General features: G+C 34.2%; 1 protein-coding gene across 2 annotated transcripts in view; it reads left to right on the forward strand.

Moving 5' to 3' along the window:
- The first annotated feature begins 8,406 nt into the window (after positions 1–8,406).
- The window catches only part of LOC110447783, a 39,334-nt gene continuing 32,204 nt past the window's right edge, over positions 8,407–15,536 (forward strand). For both annotated transcript variants that reach the window (XM_021493701.1, XM_021493711.1), the window contains exon 1: positions 8,407–8,678. The gene's annotated coding sequence lies outside the window, so the exon portion shown is untranslated. The remainder of the gene's footprint in view (positions 8,679–15,536) is intronic.

Raw genomic sequence — 15,536 nt, forward strand, 5'->3', positions numbered from 1 at the left:
AGATTGGTTCTCCAAATGCAGGTCTATGTCAGGATCTGATTTAAATACTGCTTTGTTCTCCTGATGCAGGTATATGTCAGGCTCTGATGTAAATACTGTATGGTTCTCTTGATGGAGGTCTATGTCAGGCTCTGATGTAAAAACTGCATGGTTCTCCTGATCCAGGTATATGTCAGTCTATGATGTAAATACTATATGGTTCTCCTGATGCAGGTCTATGTCATGCTCTGATGTAAATACTGATTGGTTCTCCTAATGCAGGTCTATGTCAGGCTCTGATGTAAAAACTGCCTGGTTCTCCTGATCCAGGTATATGTCAGTCTATGATGTAAATACTGTATGGTTCTCCTGATGCAGGTCTATGTCAGGCTCTGATGTAAATACAGATTGGTTCTCCTAATGCAGGTCTATGTCAGGATCTGATTTAAATACTGCTTTGTTCTCTTGATGCAGAAATATGTCAGACACTGATGAAAATACTGATTGGTTCTCCAAATGCAGGTCTATGTCAGGATCTGATGTGATGTAAATACTGCTTTGTTCTCCTGATGCAGAAATATGTCAGACACTGATGTAAATACTGATTGGTTCTCCTGATGCAGGTATATATCAGGCTCTGATGTAAATACTGCTTGGTTCTCCTAATGCAGGTCTATGTCACGCTCTGATGTAAATACTGTATGGTTCTCCTGATGCAGGTCTATGTCACGCTCTGATGTAAATACTGTATGGTTCTCCTGATGCAGGTCTATGTCACGCTCTGATGTAAATACTGCTTGGTTCTCCTGATGCAGGTCTATGTCAGGATCTGATGTAAATACTGCATGGTTCTCCAAATGCAGGTCTATGTAAGGGTCTGATGTAAATACTGCTTGGTTCTCCTGATCTAGGTCTATGTCAGGCTCTGATGTAAATACTGATTGGTTCTCCTGATGCAGGTCTATGTCAGGCTCTGATGTGAATACTGATTGGTTCTCCTAATGCAGGTCTATATCAGGCTCTGATGTAAATACTGCTTTGTTCTCCTGATGCAGGTCTATGTCAGGCACTGATGTAAATACTGCTTGGTCTCCTGATCCAGGTCTATGTCAGGCTCTGGGTATAAATACCGCTTTGTTCTCCTGATGCAGGTCTATGTCAGGATCTGATGTAAATACTGCTTGGTTCTCCTAATGCAGGTCTATATCAGGCTCTGATGTAAATACTGCCTGGTTCTCCTGATGCAGGTCTATGCCAGGCTCTGATGTAAATACTGCTTTGTTCTCCTGATGCAGGTCTATGTAAGGGTCTGATGTGAATACAGCTTGGTTCCCTTGGCGGTTTCATGACTGCTGTTTTCTTCATCTCGGATAAATGTACTGTCCTGTTTTATAACGACGACTTACTGTTGACTTATCTGTTGTTTTCGTTTCACATCTGATTACATGATGCTTGCTTTCATTAATTGTGATTTGTCTGAATATATATGTAAGGCTCTGGTGTGGATACTGTATGGTTCCTTTGACGGTACCTGGTATGTTGGTTTCTGTTCGCTACTAATGTTAATCTTGTGAGGTTCCCTTGATTGTGACATGTCTGTTATTCTGTGTATATTTCTGGTATATGTACTATTTGGTTTCTTATAAAGTGTTCTATCTAGTGGTTTCTGTATACCCTGTGAGGTTACCTTGATCATGACGTATGTATTGCTCTGTGTTTATTTCTGATCTGTGTACTATTTAGTTTCTTTGAAAGTATTTTATCTGTTAGTTTCTGTATATCCTGTGAGGTTCCCTTGGTTGTGACGTATTTATTGCTCTGTGTATATTTCTGATGTTTGTACTATTATGTCCTTTGCCTTATCTGTTGGAATCTTTCCACCTCGAAGTTGAGTACATGCTGCCTGTTTTTTCTAATTGTGAGATGGTCTCTGTAAAACCCTGAGATAATTACTGCCGGGTTCCCTCTCTATGGTTTCTTGTCTGTTGTTTAAATCGTTGTTGTAAATATTTAAAGCAGACTTTTGGATTTTTTAATACTTTCAATAACACGAATATATATATTATATAATATATGTATTTTTAGAATATGTGAAGTGCATAACAGTAATTTCGTAGATTATATAGGCGCTCAATGAATGTTTTATTTAATTTCAGTTTGGTTTGAAACTTCTCTGTCATACCGTCAAAATAAGAAAACATTAAACGATTTCTGGAATTTGTTAAGAAACAGATGTTGTTGTTGGTTACTTCCTTGACCATTTCTCAATCTGTTTATCAGAGTTAACATTATACAGCTACTAACAGATACAGGACCTCCTGCCTAACTGTGAGATCTATAGAAGTAGTTAAGAGGTATTAAGGAAAGCAAATCTCAAATTGAATACAAACGAATTCAAAGGTTTTTTTTTACCACATTATCAAAAATGTATACAAAGAAAGGATGCCATTTTGGGCCTCCAAACATTAACATTTCTACATCAGGCTAGATGTTTTCAATGCTTATTCGAGTTGACATGACGTCATGTCATTTGTCTTCAAGCTGACATCTTAATGTTGTAATGGCTGGGTAATCAAAATAATAAATAGGTTGCCCAAAACGATTTCCTCTAACAGAAATATGTATCTACTAAAACATGTTGCTGTTTACAAACAAACCAGGAACACAGGTATTATGTAAGATGGTAACACCATGAAGTAATTATAAATTCTTATTAGTATAGTTACCGCCATGGACGAGTTGTGTATGAAGAACAACGAAGTGAATATAGACCAAGGAATTCAGACAAACAAATGTGCAGTAGTTAATCATGTAAATGACCAATAAAATATTTGCCCAGTGACGTCATTTCCTTATATTGTTGTGAGCGCATTGACCGCTCCTTACACGAAGATAGGGCTAAGTCTATATACACAAACGGTCTCAACGCTGAACACATGAAGATTGTCAACATTGATTACTTCCATATTAGAAACTGACAGGGCAGGGTTTATATCAGGGTCCTTTAAAGGTTATGTAATGTCTCACATTAAATTCATCATGTTTACTTACGATATGGACAAAGTCTTCTGTAAAACTCAATGCTTTAAGAATCGTTAGCTTAATTTTATTATTATTAACTCAAACTTTCTACAGTTTTTCTAACCAAATCAATAAATGATTTATTTTTTATTTTTCCTCTCATAGAAGCCAATTTAAAAACCAGAACTGACATTTATAATTTTTTTAATTTTATTGATTAAAGAAATATTGAAATCGTTTTCTACAGTGTTACTAAGTTAACAAACACGTGATGAAATCGAGTTCGATTATCTTGACCATTTAGCGTTGTTTGCGTTTTGGACCACGTAACGTTATAGGACTTTGATATATATACCCATACAGTACAACAAACATAGATAAATCAGACGATCGTAGCCAAGCAGTGCATGACAAAGCTACACCATGTCTGTAGTAACATGAAAATCCTTTCATTATCCAAAAGAAAAGTACTTCGAGATCAATTCATAAAACCAATATCCAAACGCAAAGACACTATAAAAAGACAACAAGATCTGACGAAATACTGAAACAAAATGAAATACATTAAAGATACCCACAAATGTATTTTGGTATCATTTCGGACGCCACACGTGCTGAAGGAAGCGCAAAATTTTCGGAGCAGCTGGTTTTGATACAGTTGTTGTGCGCGTTCCTGTTGTTTAGTCCTTTGTTTTAATGTTTCTTTGTTTCCTAGCGCTGGATCATTGTGTTGAGTTTCAATTTAAGATATTTTATTGGTTCAAACAAGGGATGAGACAGCAGCACTAGCCTTTATAGGGTAATATCGTGTTAAGTTCAGGTGTTGTCCTTTGTAAGTTGTTTTGTAGGCTTAATTTTTGTTTTACATGAATGAAGTCGCGTATTTGGATATATTTATGTTTACTGAATTAGGTTTGAAATCAACATTTTAATTGCATTCATTAAAGTGTCAAACATGGAATATGTTACTATTCAGAATGTTTACGATTGAAAATGTAAATTGTGTGATAATTAGATGAGTTTGCGAAGAAATATTCTTCCATGCAATACTTCTTTACAACACTGTTCAATAACAAAAGGCATTGTTTACACAAAGCTGTCACTTGCGCATTATTGGTTAAAATAATAATTGTCAAATTGAAAACATAATTACATAGACACCTGCAATAATATTGTCCAAAACTAATAGTTTTATAAATATCTTATTTCATGCTTTGTTTTTCCTAATGTTATTGAGCAAAATCTATTTCAACTTCTGATATGTTTACGTTACACCAATTGACAGAGAGTGACAGGTGTCATATGGCGATAGTGAAATCAAGCTACATCGCCAATTAAAGTGTTCACAACACAGAAAAATATCTACGCATTTACATTTTGTGTAATCTATTAGACATAGAAATAGCAATCTGCGATTGTTTAGGCAAACAATACCTGATTCAAAGTGTTAAAATATAATCGGGCTGCTCTAACACAAAACTACATGGATGACACAACAACTTTCAGTGTTATCGTGTCCATACCTTCTCATATGTTCAAAGCAGGCTGGGTTTTTAGATTTTGATTTAACAACGTACAATGTAAGAACCGTGGACTAGTACAATGTCACTGTGAATGTTTGATATGAAGTCACGAACGTTATTTCAATTTGAATACTTATTTATGAAAGAAGGTCCTGTTGTGATTTGATATTTTGTAAGTTACATTGCAACAGTATGGGACAAAAAAGAATTTCAAACGTTTCTGACGTATTTTTTTTAAATCATAACGTAATTTATACATATAAGGTGTTGGTGTTGTTCTTTATTGTTAGAAATCCACTCAAATTCAAAGGAAATTTAGATAGCTCAATGTGTAGTATGCATGCAATATTATGTGTGTATCGCGCACGAGGCATTGCATGTGATTCATCTGAATGAGATTTTATCTCGATTATATCATAATTACCTATTTTGATGTGCATATATGTGCATGTCTGCAGATCAGTGCAACTATTGAAGATGTTTACATGACAAGAAGTACGGCGTGTCCTTGAACTGTAACTCATCATCCTGATTGAACCCCGACCACACAGTAAGTCACAATCAAAAAGAAGCTCAAAGGATACTTTTGATTTGTGTTCGTTATTGGCATTTTCCCGATTAATAATAAAGTCATGAAATAGAAGTATATATATATATATCTATATAAAGAAAAATTCTTAACAACGAGTCTTTAGTACTTTCATCTCTTCTAGGAGATTCTTCATACTATATATTCAGAGATATTTATCGAAACACGGTCAATAAGTTCTGAATAATGACAGGCACCGAAACCATGCAGTTGAAAAACATGTCCCGACATGTACCGTAAAATTCCCCAGCGTAGATTGTTAAGCATCTCTGATAGGAAACCCTGGCTACATGATGTATTAGGTAATATGTAATATTTTGGTATTTAACCATGTTAAAAGTTAGATCAGAAGACAGTTACAAAATGGGATAGAAAACAGCTGCACAATAATGAATCGTTGTGTAATTGGACCACTTAGTTAAGATGAGATTATCACATACTGACACATACTGAATACCTGGAAATTAGCACTGCAGTTTAATTTTCACATTTTTCACTCTCTGTAATAAGGGTTGAGTTATAATTACAGTTATTATCATAAAACTACATAATAAACGTCGTAATTTATTGAGAAGGGTGAAAGTTAAACTGGGCTGATATAGATTTTAACGGCGAGGGCGAACGTTCGACTGGACGCAATATTCCTGGTATACAATATACTGTTGTAATTGTGATATATGTAATATAATTATCCTTAGCGTAATATTTATAGAAGTGTTTTAAATTTGTTAAAAGCACATTATATATCATCAAAAGCTTCCAAAAAGGCTAAAGGCCACAGGGCATTCACCTAAAAAGTGTTTCTCTTGGTTTTTTATAATACTTCTGGAGTATTGATTCATATTTGATTTTTGTTTTGTTAACAAAGAACAGAGCTTAATGATCAAATATTGAATTCCTCCCAGTTCAGTGACACGACACATCGATATTTTGACAACAAATGAGATCATCCCCGTGCTCAATTTTCTACGTGTTTCACCGACAGAAGGACACAAAGAAGATCAAGACATTGTATTCACACAGCCTGGTGAGTGCCTGAGTACAGACGGCTCTCGAGAAGACAATTTGTTATTGTCGCGTTCAAGTATTTGTTTGGCCAAACCCTGACCAATACCTTCGGTAACAGGCACAGAATGGCACTTAGGCAATATTTACCGATAGTGAAATACACATCCTATTGGTCGAGGTTAGGAGGGTTAGATAAACATAACACCTTTGTATTATAATGTTCCTGTGTATGACAGGGAAAGCAAACGTATACAAGCAGTTGGAGATGTCAGAAATGGGGTTTGTTTTGAATCTTTTATAACATTAATCAAATTTAGCTTATGCCGCATTTAATTGTCCTACACATTTTAATGTGGGTTTGAAATAAATATAGAAACATCAATGTTATACTATCTTTTTGGCGGGATATTTTGTTCACGGTTTTAATGTTATCCACATGAATATGAATAATAATTAATATATCTGTTGCGTTTCTTTCTTTTTAATAAAATCGCTAAGAAACGTTAGTTTCATTATCCTCTAGGCATCCCGAAACAGCAAAGCATGATCGGGGTTTTCACTTGATAACACGTTACATTATATGTAGAAAATCGCGTTTTATAAACCTCTATAGGAAACAAGGTGTTTTGCAGTTCGCTGTGGGATGTGACGAAAATCATTCCTTACTTGAGTGAACATCTCTCATCATTGTTAAGTTTCAAAATACAGAATATCTCGAGATTCGAGATGTTTGATACAAGTAGTACCAGAACCCGCATGTCTTCCTTAAGTGTGATATTAAAAATCTGTCAATGAATTATATTTCTTGAGTACGTGTAAGCTCGGCTATCCCACTGTTGAGGGGCGTTGATACGGTATTGCTTGGATTAGTCATAAAACGTTTACTTGTATGACAGCCACAACCGAAATGAATACATCTGTAGGCCACCATTCAGCGTGTATGATTCGCTTGTGCTGAACTTCAAGCCGAGAAGTTTGTTTATCAATGGTTTTAAAAAGGCAATAAATTGCTTATATTGGTAATATGCTGGTGAAATGACATGGTATATACATGCTATGCTATAACGTTACTCTAAACGTGAACGAAAACACTAATTTAAGGAATTATAGCATACTTTTAATTGATTGCAAGCATTTTGATTCAATCTGTGTACCTGATAAGATTACCCACTTTAAACATCACCGAAATGGTCAAACATAATATGATTGCCTACCCAATCTCAATTTCATATAATATCTACTAAAATCACTTAAAGGCATGTTCCAATTAAATTAAGTCGTGAAGAAAAGCTATATCATAGCATCAACACAACAGAATTACATCGGAACTCTAAACAATAGTAATGATATAACATACAACATTTGATAGAGCGTCCTATCTAGCTAGAGTAAGCTAAAGCACTTTACAGTACACAGATATACAATTTTTATACGATCAATACAATTAGCATATACATTCAATAATACAATTTGGAGGAATTTGCAGGAGCTGCTTTATCAGGCACTAACTACTAGTCCTATGCCACCTGGCTAATATATCCCTCTGTGTGTATGCCTGTGTGTGTGTTTGAGATGTATTATGAACAGATTACAACTAGAACAGGAGAGACATCAAAGTAAAAGGAAAGGTAACATAAACGTCACATAAAAACAGCGGTGCTTTGGAAATACAAACACATTTGTTCAACATGTGGAACCCATGGGCTTTATTTGGTAAAATTATAAATATAGGTAGAAATTAGTGAAAAATGCTTTGAGTTTAACTAAGATGCAGAATCGTTTAGGGTTATCCGTTGGTACAGTGCTATCTCATTTATTATCCTTTAGGTAGTAACAACTTTAAATGGTCCAATAAGCAATGACATACGTCAACATTAGTTTTGTAGCCATACTATTAAATTATTAGAGATTTGTCAAGCACAACCGCTTTCACGTACGCAGACACAGCCTGCCATCACAATTATACAATAATTAACGGATCAAATACGCTACCACGAAAATTAATGAACAATACTATTAAGACACAATCATACACTTTACATGTCATTTTTAATAAGATAATGTGACAGTCTTTGTCACCAATATCTGAAAAGCATCAACGTATAGAATACACCCAAGCCCAAATAAGGAAAATTATAAATAATACCGTCTTATTTGCACATGCATGATTTACAGACAAAGAGAAAAATGAACCAAACAAAATTTCCATTTGTTAAAAAATAAGAACAAAGTGAATATCTCAACAGAACCGTATTCACATGTATTTAAGTCATACAACACTGTGACATTTTACCACTGCTTTCAGGTAACGTGCGAACAAGCGCAGGTGTAGTAAGCTGTGTGCATGTGTACACCGGGTATATGTGACTAGCTGTCCCCTGTTCTACTCTCGTCAGTGACAGTGTTAGCCGGAGTTACAAAGATAGTGGGCCGTGAAGCTAGCGACAGGTATCGACCGTCTCTCCTCGACTACTCTGTACGTGAGACATGAGTGTCGATGTCTACAACGTGCTCTGGGATAAACCTCAGGTGTGCAAGTTTCACTTCTGAACAGAAAGGTAAGTCCTTACTTTCGTTAAATATTATTGATAAACATCCACTTTGTACTATGCTCTTTATATAGGTTTTATTTGAGTCCAAGTGTTGAGGTTTTACTTCTTAGCAGATAATTAAATTCCTATTCCATGGTACAGGTCAAAATATGCACTGTTATAATTTTTTGCAATATATTTGGTCCTTGCTTAGGTATGTAAGTTGTTCTTTTGAATAGAAAGGTAAGTCTCAAATTGCGCTGATAGTATTGATAAGCTTTTTTGCGATGTATATTTTCGTGGTCAGGTGTGAACATTTCTGAACACTGTATTGATAACAAAGTTGAAATATATAAGGTTTGAGCTAAGGTATTATAATTCAGCTTCTTATTAGAAAGGTAAATACTTCGTTCCTTATTTTGTATTGATTAAATTTTATTTTGCAATATGTATGGTTCGAGTTCAGGTGTTAAAGTTCCACTTAATAATAGAAAGGTAAACGTCTTTAATTCCGTTTGTTGTATTGATAAAATACACATAACTGTATTTGTGCAATACTTTTGTTCACTTCTGCGATATGATGTTATCTTAAGGATAAATAAGGATAAAATAGATTCAAGTGTACAATGTTATTATTTCTGAATGGAAAGGTAAGTCCCTCATCCCTTTTAACATATTAAAATTCAAACAATATTTCTAGAATTATGCTCAGATCTTCCATTCTGCTATTTAAATGATCAAATACCACCATGTACTAAAAAAAACATCTGTAACAATACGACATTATTATNAAGGTAAGTCCCTCATCCCTTTTAACATATTAAAATTCAAACAATATTTCTAGAATTATGCTCAGATCTTCCATTCTGCTATTTAAATGATCAAATACCACCATGTACTAAAAAAAACATCTGTAACAATACGACATTATTATTTTCCGTTCATTTTATTAATAACATAATGAAAAAAAGTTTTACATTTTTTTTTTATCCGAGTCACCTATTAATGACATAATATTTCATTAAATAATCGAATAAAGGTATAGCATATGGTCCTTACTGGGGTAACGTTCTTATACCTAAGCTATCAATAAATTCTGTACGAAGATGTCTTATGAAGTAAAATTCTATTAGTTCATAATAATTGTATCAGCGGGGTTTCTTAAGGTGATATACTACCGTGTATGCAAGTCGATGACAAACCTCTACAGCTATCTGCATGGTGCTTATAATTTATGATTGCAATAATAAAGTAAAATATATGTGATGACATAAAGATTGCATATTTTTTTTTTATGCATACATATATTTTATTGTTCATTGTGCTATATGTATGTATGCTCTGCATCCTCCCATTGCAATGAATAGATAATACAATAAAGGTTGATTGACGATAACAACACTTTACCTTAATGAGACGTCCCACCGATCTGACTGTTACAATACTAACTTTGCTGGTCCTAAAATTTCACGAACTTATGTTTGGAGCGTGAAATAGCATATCTTCTCTATTAAAAGTTAATATGAGTAATACATGTTTTAGCAAATGGTGATGTGGTCCTATAACACGTAGTACGATTGCTAACGAGCTAACATAAAGATCTGCCCACAGTTTGTCAGCAAAAGCAATTTGTTACAGAACGAAAACACCATTTGCTAAAACATGCTTTATTTAAATTAATTGGTAAGGTGTTTGATATGTCATTATCACATTGAATATCAAATGTATAATCAAGGTCATTGGAGGAGATACGTTATAATCTTTGTGTATACATTGTATATCGCGTGTTAAATGGTGATAATTTAAAAACTATACTGAAGGTAAAAACGTCATGTGTTCTTAAGTCCAGAGATAAAAACTTACTATAAAACATATATGAATTCTTAGGAAATCGTTTCTTCTTGTTAACTATGTGTATGCTACTTCAAATCAGTAGTACCAATAACGCTAAGACGGCTACGAACATGATTTTTCCGGTTTTTGGAGGGAATTAATGTTGTCGTTCCTTTTATTTTGGGGTCTACTCGTGTCCTTTTTTGTATCACTTTGAGTTTTTGGTTTTGTCCTTGTGTATTGGCGTAATGGTATACTGACATTCTGTTAGACGTCACTTAACACTATTTTACCATGGTGGGTAAAATAAATCAATTACGTTGTCGATTCGTTCGTCTGGAATCTGACTTAATTTCACTTATATCCAGGATTGTAACTATTTCTCCTTGATAAAGTCCAATTATTGTCATTCTAGATATTTAGAAGAGAGCATAAGCTATACAGATATGTAATAATGTTCCAATAATTTTGATGTATGTTAGGGTAGGGGGATATTACTATCTAGAAAGTGAACGTTCACTATTTGAAAATCGTGACGGTTATCTCACAGAGCAGTATCAAGTCGCCCTGGTGGTAAGTAAAAAAAGAGGAAAGTAGGTTATGTAACATAGTCTGTAATTTCATTGCTTTCAAGTTCAGCTGGGTATATAAGATAGACGTGGCAAATGAATTATTTTATATCAAAAAGCAACACACCAACGATATGTCTGAAAATGACATTAAAAGACCTGGCAAGGGTTGTGTCACCTGTTCTCATAAGCTCTTTGACACATTTGGCCTTACATTGTATATGAAAACAAAACCAAGCCGGACAGGAGAGGAACCGTTTGTTCCCAAGCGCATTGCCTACATTCTGCCGGAAAAGCTTGGCATTGAACTCATATTATTTTGTATACCTGAAATTCAATGATTGTCACGAATTTATCCTGAGTATATTTCCTCTTGGACTATTTTTTAATTTTTCACGCAAAAAAATTCTCCGAAAAATTGTTCACGAACAGATATTTGTACGGCTGTTCCTCTTTTTATGAAACGGGGCAAACAATCATTTAAATTGACCCATTTCGTCGATGACAACGTTATGATTTTTACCCATGAGAAGGAGTGATCACACTGTTAAAATTTATGTTTCCCTATGTCGAAGAAACAACAACATACTATATCAGGTTTACTGCCAAATAAAATGTTCGTTAACATAAACAAGCTTACTTAAGTTTTATTTACTGTGAATGCACGATGCACACCATTATTAAAAACACCGAGAATTTTATGTAAAATGTCATTATTTCCCTGTACTACTTCCGGTTTATCATAGCTATAGATGTAACTTAGAATATATTAAGGATTCCCGACACACTGTCAGACGCATTAGAAACTATGATTATAATTTTGATCAATCATTTATGAATAGAAAACCATAGCTTGCAGGACGTTTATGAGATTTGAAGTTAATGAAATAGAATCAACAAGTGTTCTGAGTGAAAACAATAGTCAACGGGGCTAGACAATGATTCAATCGTTATATACTAACGGTCTAACGGACAATCCTTCCTGGTCATCAAAAATAGTCTGGCTCATCTGTCTTACAGCTATATCTAGAACGAAGTTAAAGGGAGGTTACTTTATATATAACAAGCCATTAGGATTGATATGTCTCGCCTGTGCCCTGCTTTGACCATCAATGCAATGTCAAGTTTGGTTGGTCTTGCACTTAAAGTTTCAGAGAAACTAACGTAAACGCAAAAACTTAATGTAGATGGAGAGGCTGACAAAGTCAATGGACCATGAAAGTTAGGCCGTATCCAGCATTTGATGCGCATAGGGTTGAGATGTACTATCTAAGATGCATCTATGTTGCAGGTTTGGTTGGTGTAGTACTTATACTTTTAGTGAAACTAACTTAAACGCAAAAAACTTAATGTTGACGCTGCCGTCGCTGGAAAAGCAATACCTTAGTTTCCGCTTCCGCTACTGGTGGCGAGACAAAAAACACAGTGTAATGGAACAGGGACATATTTTTAAAAGTAATCTGTATAAGATCAAGTTATGAATGTTGCCTAAACTTATTGACAAAATTTGCATAAACTTGCAAATTAAGTGAATAATCTGACAGATCAAACGCTAGATAATCACTAACAGTAACTTCCTCGCCCGCGAATTCATGAGGAAATCATATTATTTCATGTGACATGACAACGTCCAAAGTTAATTATTAACAGTAGTATTATACTGCATACCAGCTTCATCATAAGGTAAAAGTAGAAAGCAGACAATTGTCGTGAAGAAGACGTTGTTATCTGATATATTTAGATTAATTTTCTCACTCCGACAACGCCGCAATAGGCATACCATCATTGCAGAAATCAAAGACAGCGCTAGCGTGACTTTGGTGATTTCCTGACGGGATGAGCTTTGATGTCCAGGCGAGATTCAAATAAACTACCATGATTCATTGTTGATTACGGTGAATCATAATACCTTTGGGATGCTCTAAATCGTCGAAATACCTGTTAGTTTGTCGTGTGATACACATTAAAGACTTTGCAATGACATATCGGCCTTGTTTACATATATAGAGGTTTGCTAAGAACATCATTACACCGCCAATATTTATTCATAAACCTTGGTTATTGGAATTTGTCCGTTAACCGTTGTTATGTATATTATTATGTATATGTATGGCAACTCAAAAGACGATATATATATACTATAACACCTGGAATACATCCTACAGGAAGTCAAAAATACTTCGGTTTCGTATTATGTCACAAAATAACATACGAAAATCACCTATATTCGGGAAGTGTCTGTTTTTCGAACATCGCGAATTCAAATATTCTGGGATTGTTTATTCAGAAACATTTTAAAAGAAAAAACAAAAAAAACTTTCTGTTCATATGTGATGTTCATAAATTAAAATTTCTTGCGAATAAGTCACTTATTATTTTATGAATTTCTCAAAAAGATATTGATTAATGTATATGCTTATTGTATAAACTGTATTTCTATGTACAGCAAAACGCTTTAAAGTTGCTTATGTTAGCTAGATAGGGCGCTATATCAAAATGTTGTATATAATTTTTCGCAAAAATAAATACTCGCAAAAAATAAGGGATTTATCGTACTTGAAGTGATTTGCTGAGAATTAGGTGTTTTATACACTTTTATTGAAGTAGGTGTTAAAGTTAATTAGGTGTTTTACAGTAAAGCAAGTGTTTTATAATAGAGTCATTAAAAGGTCATTATAAATAGTTTCGGGAAATATGCAAAGAGAGAGAGAAAAATCATTATACCTATACAGCTTCAAACGATATTTTTTTTATGAAATTAACAGGTACAATGACAAAGAAGTACCTTCAGCTGTCAGATTTTAACAAACTGCGGAATAAAAAATAAAAAAAGTTAACAAATTCTTGGAAATATAACAATAGTTTGATTCAGTCAATTCAGTCATGAACCATTGTGATGGTAAGTTAAGCCACGTGACAATTATAGGTTGATATTTAACAACAGCTAAAAATTCATAAAAAACAAGGATTGGCAAACAAACACTGTATTTCGATACCAGGAAGAAGGATGTAAAACACATTTCAATGACATAACATCACGGTATTGGCCTTTCATCAAGTTTGTGGGCATGTTTGCTATTTATTAAATGAAATTCAATCCCTAAGCTTTGTGTATATTATGAAGATTATAATTGGTGATAATCACATATACGGTGCGTGCGTCTAAGCTGTATAAAGAAAATAACCAATGGCGACATTTTAAACGAATTCCTCAACTATCATTATCAGTAGAGCTAGGTTGAGTCTTATTGAATGGCACTGAGTACCGGTAGATCTATTCAATTTATCGCAAAGTTGTTAAGTACAAAGATACCAATGCTTAAGGTAGCATTAACTTCAGTACTGTGTTGTGAAATCATTTTAATTCCAATTTTATGATTTAATAATTTAAATCAAATGAATAACTAATGCTAAATACGTTTTCAACTATTTTTCATCTGGGATGGCAGGAAACCTATGATTTCTTACTCATATATAAATTAAATTAATTCAGAGTAAATAAAGTAAATTACATATTGACGCATTATAAATTAAATATGATAATACTTCAGACTTCGCTGTACGATAGTTTCACTAGGAATAGATAAATAGATAAACACGATGTTTCCCCATTTACAAACGACAAAACATATGACTATTTAACGTTTCAAGCAATAACAATTTTATTGCTATCAAATCTAGAAGAAAAAAAAATAATGTGAAAATAATCACCCAAACACTATCAATGTGATACTTTGTAGAAAAAAAACCTCATTTGATATCAACGCGAAGAATAAATGTAAACTAGGCACTGCAGCGAGCATTATACACGGTTTATAGCTTACAATAATGGACGCTTAGTCACTAACACATAACATAACCCCATAAAACTGAACAATTTCTATTTGTCCATGATCAGGAGCATTTCGTGTTTGCTATATTTAACTTTATTCCTGTTGACGCCTCTACGAGACGATACTTAAATATAGTGTAAAATAAGACGATAATGTAACATATTTACATACTTTGCCAGAATTGGCAAAGACTTGGTGATGAATACTCTAAGATGCATGTCTGACTATCTGTTTGGGAGCACTTAGCCCTTCTTCATAACACTGTCTTCTTGTCAATGTGATATTTTAAGGGTAACTACTAACAAAAGTACCAATTCATTTGGAGCATGAGTGCGGTCTGATGAATACAGACCCTGGTTTTGCCTTTCTCCTTGTTCATGATTAATAATACCTCCAAATGACTGTATGTCTGCATGCGTGCTGGACATTATATTCTTCTGTTTGTTTTCGTTTGGATCGTGTTTCTAACGGCATCTTTGTTCATCGTGCATCCTCACTCGAATGCATCAACAGCGATACTGTAGCTCCCACCCCAGACCATACAACACTCCAACCAGATTGTTGGATCATTGTAAATAGCAGAAAACACGTTCTCTGAAAATTCCTTCATAACTGTAAATGTAATCGATCCCCACTTCTGACATGTTTCG

This window comes from Mizuhopecten yessoensis, unplaced genomic scaffold (assembly GCF_002113885.1).
Source record: "Mizuhopecten yessoensis strain PY_sf001 unplaced genomic scaffold, ASM211388v2 scaffold401, whole genome shotgun sequence".
NCBI classification, from domain to species: domain Eukaryota; kingdom Metazoa; phylum Mollusca; class Bivalvia; order Pectinida; family Pectinidae; genus Mizuhopecten; species Mizuhopecten yessoensis.